At 44.7% G+C, this 6,086-nt stretch overlaps 1 pseudogene; it reads right to left on the bottom strand.

The window, feature by feature from the left end:
* Positions 1–2,147: 2,147 nt before the first annotated feature.
* On the bottom strand, positions 2,148–5,828 carry LOC117356338 (annotated as a pseudogene).
* Between the last annotated feature and the right edge of the window lie 258 nt (positions 5,829–6,086).

Below are 6,086 nucleotides of genomic sequence, written 5' to 3'. Positions count from 1 at the left end.
CTTCTCCAAGCTGAAGAGTCACTTTGGCCTTTCCTCATAGGGAAGTCGTTCCATCCCTTTTATAATTTTTGTCACCCATCTCTGTAACTTTTCTAATTCCGCTACATCTTTTTTTAGATAAGGCGACCAGAGTTGCACATAGTATTCGAGGTGCAGTCGTATCATAGGGCATTAAAACATTTTCATCTTTATTTTCCATTCTATTCCTGATAATTCCTAACATTCTATTTGCTTTCTTAGTCACTGCCACACATTGAACCGGGGGTTTCAAGATATCCTCAATGATGACACCTAGATCATTTTCCTAACAGCGATGCGAATGTGGAACCCTGAATTATGAAGCTATAATTTGGGTTCCTCTTTCCCACAGGTATCACTTTGCATTTGCTCACATTAAACTGAGCAAGTACAAAGGAGAGCATCACCCTGGTGAAGTAGGAAATAATCCTGTAGCCAGGACCTGCCCACCAGGGAATGCAATATCCTCTTGCACCAAGGATGTGTCTCCAGGGGCTTCTGCTCAGGAGGGAAGGGTTAGGACAGCTGTTGTAGTTGGTAATTCGATCGTGTAGCTAGCTGGGTGGCTGGTGGGAGTAAGGATCACCTGGTCACTTGTCTGCCGGATGCGATGGTGGCGAACCTCACTTGTCACTTAGATAGGATTTTAGATAGTGCTAGGGAGGAGCCAGCTGTCTTACTACATGTCGGTACCAATGGCATAGGAAAATATGGGCAAGAGGTTCTGGAAGCCAAGTTTAGACTCTCAGGTAGAAACCTGAAAACCAGAACCTCCAGGGTAGCATTTTCAGAAATGCTTCCAGTTCCATACACAGGATCCAAGAGGCAGGCAGAGCTCCAAAGTCTCAATGTGTGACTGAGACGATGATGCAGGGATGAGGGATTTAGATTTGTTAGGAACTGGGTTACCTTCTGGGAAAGGGGAGCCTACTCTGAAAGTATAGATTCCACCTTAACCGGGATGGAACCAAGCTGCTGGTGCTTACTTTTAAAAAAGGAGATAGAGCAGCTTATAAACTAAGATGGCGAGGGAAAGCCGATAGTCGCCCGGGAGCAGATGGTTCGGTGTGGAGTATCCTTGAAGGATACTGTTGAGTCAGAATATTTAGGGAATCCAATAAAGAGGTTTCAAAAATGGTGAAAAAAAGCTATGAGTGCCTAAGAGGGAAGCAGAGTAAAGATGTCGTTATCCCTGTCATCTTCTCAGCAGATTGTAGATACAAGGAAAAAACACAATTTGAAGTGTCTGTATACAAATGCTAGAAGTCTAAAAAAATAAAATAGGAGAGTTAGAGTATATAACACTGAAAGATCAGGTAGTTATAATAGGCATCTCAGAGACCTGATAGAAGAAGGACAGTCAATGGGACACTGTGTTACCTAGGCACAAATTATATTACAATGATAGAGTAGATCAAATTGCAGGGGGGTTGCACTATATGTTAAAGAGGGAATTGAATCAAACAAAATAAACATTCTGTACAACACAGATAACAGTGTGGAATCCATAAGGATAGAAATTCCATGTATGAAGGGAAGGAGTACCACAAAAGCTTCAAACCCTCACTAACAATCCAAATGTTTAGAGAAAAATTGTCCTCAGATGAGCTTCATGACCCAAAAAACTCCTCCTAAACTAACTTCTATAATATATCTTCCTGGTTCTTCAATATACTGTATACGGTGTAAATATACAAACTTTCAAATACAAAAATCCTGAAGACTGTGAAAATCAAAACAGCACAATGCAGGCAGTTCCTCAATATAATCGACACAACAGCAAAAACAAACAACAAAAAAAAACTTAGCTTGCTCTGAAGTGCAGCTGTGCTCTATTGAATCCTCAATGGTTGTTTTCAGTGGCGTTTATACCACAAACCGCTACTCTCCTTTAGGTGCCGTATACAGAATTTGGCCCTATCAGCACAGTCTTAAGTGACAATTTTGGATAGAGGCATATGCCAAGAAGGAAGATGAAGTGATACAAATCTTGAACAAAGGTAAGGTCCCTGGGATGGATGGGTGCACAGAAGGTTTTTTTTTTTTTTTTTTGCATTAAAGTATTTATTTCATAAAGAAAAAGTCTGAGCAATTCTTTATTATTCACTGCAAAAGCAAATACAACTGTCCTATTTGATATATTTTTCCATGAACTTCTTGTGGAATTCAGATAAGAACATAAGAAGTTGCCTCCGCTGGGTCAGACCAGAGGTCCATCGTGCCCAGCAGTCCGCATCCGCGGTGGCCCATTAGGTCCATGACCTGTTAGGTGGTCCCTGACTTTTCATATAACCTATCTCTACTTCTATCTGTACCTCTCAATCCCCTTATCCTTCAGGAATTTATCTAAATCTTCCTTGAACCCCCGTAGCGTGCTCTGCCCTATCACAACCTCCGGGAGCGCGTTCCATGTGTCCACCACCCTCTGAGTAAAGAAGAACTTCCTAGCATTTGTTCTAAACCTATCCCCTTTCAATTTCTCCGAATGCTCCCTTGTACTTGTGGTTCCCCAAAGTCTGAAGAATCTGTCCCTGTCTACCTTCTCTATGCCTTTCAGGATTTTGAAGGTTTCTATTATGTCTCCTCTAAGTCTCCGCTTTTCCAGGGAGAATAGCCCCAGCTTTTCCAACCTGTCAGGGTATGAAAAGTTTTCCATACCTCTTACCAATTTAGTCGCTCTTCTCTGGACTCCCTCAAGTATCGCCATGTCCTTTTTGAGGTACGGCGACCAGTACTAGACGCAGTACTCCAGATGCGGGCGCACCATTGCACGATACAGCGGCATGATGACTTCCTTTGTCCTGGTCGTGATACCCTTTTTGATGATACTCAACATTCTGTTTGCTTTCTTTGAGGCTGTCGCACATTGTGCCGATGCTTTCATTGTTGTATCAACCAACACACCCAGATCTCTTTCAAGGTTACTTACCCCCCCATTTGTAGCTGAACATCGGGTTCTTTTTCCCTACATGCATGACCTTGCATTTTTCTATATTAAAGCTCATTTGCCACTTTTTTGCCCACTCTTCCAGTCTCGTTAGGTCCCTTTGCAGGTCTTCACAGTCTTCCATGGTTCTAACCCTGCTGCAGAGTTTGGTGTCATCTGCAAATTTAATAACCTCACATTTCGTCCCCGTCTCCAGGTCATCTATAAATATATTGAACAGGAGCGGTCCCAGCACCGACCCCTGCGGAACTCCGCTCGTGACCCATTGCCAGTCTGAGTATTGGCCCTTTACTCCAACCCTCTGTTTCCTGCCTGCCAACCAGTGTTTAATCCATCGGTAGACATCCCCTTTCACCCCGTGGTTCCACAGCTTCTTAAGCAGCCGTTCGTAGCTGTTGTCAAAGGCTTTTTGGAAGTCAAGGTAAATGATGTCTATGGATTCCCCTTTGTCCATCTGGCTGTTTATCCCTTCAAAGAAGTGCAGTAAGTTCGTGAGGCATGACCTTTCCTTGCAGAAGCCGTGCTGGCTCGCCCTCAGCTGTCCATTTTTTTCTATGTGCTCGCAGATGCTGTCCTTAACCAGTGCTTCCATCATCTTACCCGGAACCAAAGTCAAGCTCACCGGCCTGTAGTTTCCCGGGTCACCCCTCGATCCTTTCTTAAAGATAGGCGTGACATTTGCTATTTTCCAGTCCTCTGGGATCTCCCTAATTTTTAAGGATAGGTTACATATTTGCTGGAGTGTTTCCGCTATTTCGTTTCTCAGTTCTTTTAGTACCCTTGGGTGAATTCCGTCCGGGCCTGGTGATTTGTCGCTCTTCAATCTATCTATCTGTCGGAGGACATCCTCTTAGCTTACCTCTATTTGCTCAAGCTTTTCATCTTGATCCCCACTTATGATCTCCTCAGGTTCTGGAACATTGGATGTGTCCTCGCTCGTGAAGACCGACGCGAAGAACTTGTTTAACCTGTCAGCTACCTCTTTTTCCTCCTTTACCACTCCCTTTCTGTCTCCATCATCCAACGGTCCCACTTCCTCCCTCGCCGGTTGTTTCCCCTTCACGTACCTGAAGAACGGTTTGAAGTTTCTTGCTTCCCCAGCCAGCCTCTCTTCATATTCTCTTTTTACTTTCCGAACCACTTGGTGACATTCCTTTTGGTGTTTTTTGTGTTCCTTCTGGTTGTCCTCAGTTTGGTCCTTTTTCCATTTTCTGAACAATATTTTCTTGTCACCTATCGCCTTCTTCACTGCATTTGTTATCCACATCGGGTTTTTTGTTTGATTCATTTTGCACCCTTTCCTAAACCTGGGGATGTACAGGTTTTGTGCTTTGTGCACCGTGTCCTTGAGTAGGGACAAAGCTTTCTCTATGGTCTCCATCTTCCCTGAGCTGCTTCTGAGTTTCTTTCCCACCATTTTCCTCATAGCATCGTAGTTCCCTTTTCTGAAATTGAGCGCTGTCGTTGTGGTTCTCTTCACCTTTGATGTTCCTACTTCTAATTTGCACTGGATCATGTTGTGATTGCTGTTGCCTAGTGGCCCTATTACTACCACCTCCTTTGCGGGTCCCCCTAGCCCGTTGAGGAGTAGGTCAAGAGTGGCATTTCCTCACGTTGGTTCCATGAAACAGTCCCTCACAGCCTCCAGGAATTTTGTTTCCCTCGCGCAGTTGGAGTGTCCAATACTCCAGTCTATCCCTGGGTGGTTGAAATCCCCCATCACTACCACACTTCTGCTTTTGCATTCCTGCCTCAATTCTGCTTCCAGGTCTTGGTCGTTTGCTTCTGGTTGTCCAGGTGGGCGATAGTACAGTCCCAATTTTATGTCAGCTCCATTTCTTCCTGGTAACTTAAGCCATAGTGATTCCAAACTGTCCGCCCTTACTGCTGTTTCCATCTTGGTCGAGTGAATGGAGTCCTTTATATATAACACTATTCCTCCACCCTTCTTGCACGTCCTGTCTCTCCTATAGAGTTTGTACCCTGGTAGGACCACATCCTCAGACCACCATGTTTCTGTGACTCTAATTATGTCTAGGTCCTCTTTGTTGGCTATGACTTCTAGCTCTCCCATTTTGGCTCTTAGACTCCTTGCATTTGTGTATAAGCAATTTAAGTCCCGGTTGTTTACTTTCCTTGCTGGTTTTTCTCATGGTTTGTTACTCCTGCCGACCCCTCATGGGCTGTCAGCCCCTGAGTTTCGTTCTGTTTTTCCTCCTCCTGTGGATCATAGAGTATCATTTACAAACCTCTCATCCTTCTTTAGTTCAACTACCCCCTAGCACAATTCTTGAACACAATGTCATCATCCCATCTTCGCTTCACTTTGAAGACTACTGGACTGGTTAGATTCAGCATGGGGTTACCACTCAGAATATTTTCCATTCGAATCCTCTCTTCTTCAGCCTTATGCTCCTGTTCCTTGCGAGCCTGCTCTTCAGCACGTTCTTTCTTGATCTTTTCCACCTCAGCAAGGAGTGTTGCGGTGTCATTGTCACTGTCCTCCTCAGACTCATCATCTTCGTCTGTGAGTGGATCATCTGCATCAAGGTTGGCTGCTGGGATCCGTTTAAGTGAGGTTTTTTAGACATAGAGGATGACATTATGTGCTCTCAAGTTGGTCGGTCTCGGATTTTTTCCCTTACAACAATTGGCTTGCTCTCTTCCCTTACAACAAGTTGCTCTCTCCTGAAATCCTGGCTGTGCACTTCCTCAGGAGCATCCTGTGTGATCTATCTGTATTTAATTTTGGTGTGGGATGGGAGGTCTCTGCTGGAATACTGTTTTGAAAGCTGATTCAAATCACCTTCTTTCCCTCCTCTCCTCTTGCAGGTTCAAACGTTGGCTTGGCTGCTGTAGTCATAACTGGGAAATTGTGGGAGTCTGGGGGTTGTGGAAGGCCACCCTGAGACCCGAGTGCCTCGGAATGGCACGAAGTCTACCAGAGGCTCTAGGATGTAGAGAGAGGGTCCGGGTTGGCAGGTAAAGGTGGCACACATAAGCGCGCTGAGTCTAAGCCTGGCTGTGGCTGAAAGAGGAAAGTTCAGAAGGATTTTACAGAAAGCTTAGTTTAATGCTGCATTAAAAGGGGAGGGGTTGCCAGAGGATATGCTAAGATCAG

Source organism: Geotrypetes seraphini, chromosome 3 (genome assembly GCF_902459505.1).
Source record: "Geotrypetes seraphini chromosome 3, aGeoSer1.1, whole genome shotgun sequence".
Taxonomy (NCBI): domain Eukaryota; kingdom Metazoa; phylum Chordata; class Amphibia; order Gymnophiona; family Dermophiidae; genus Geotrypetes; species Geotrypetes seraphini.
The sequence above is the reverse complement of the archived record's forward strand: the minus strand, read 5'-3'. Positions and strand labels throughout refer to the sequence as shown.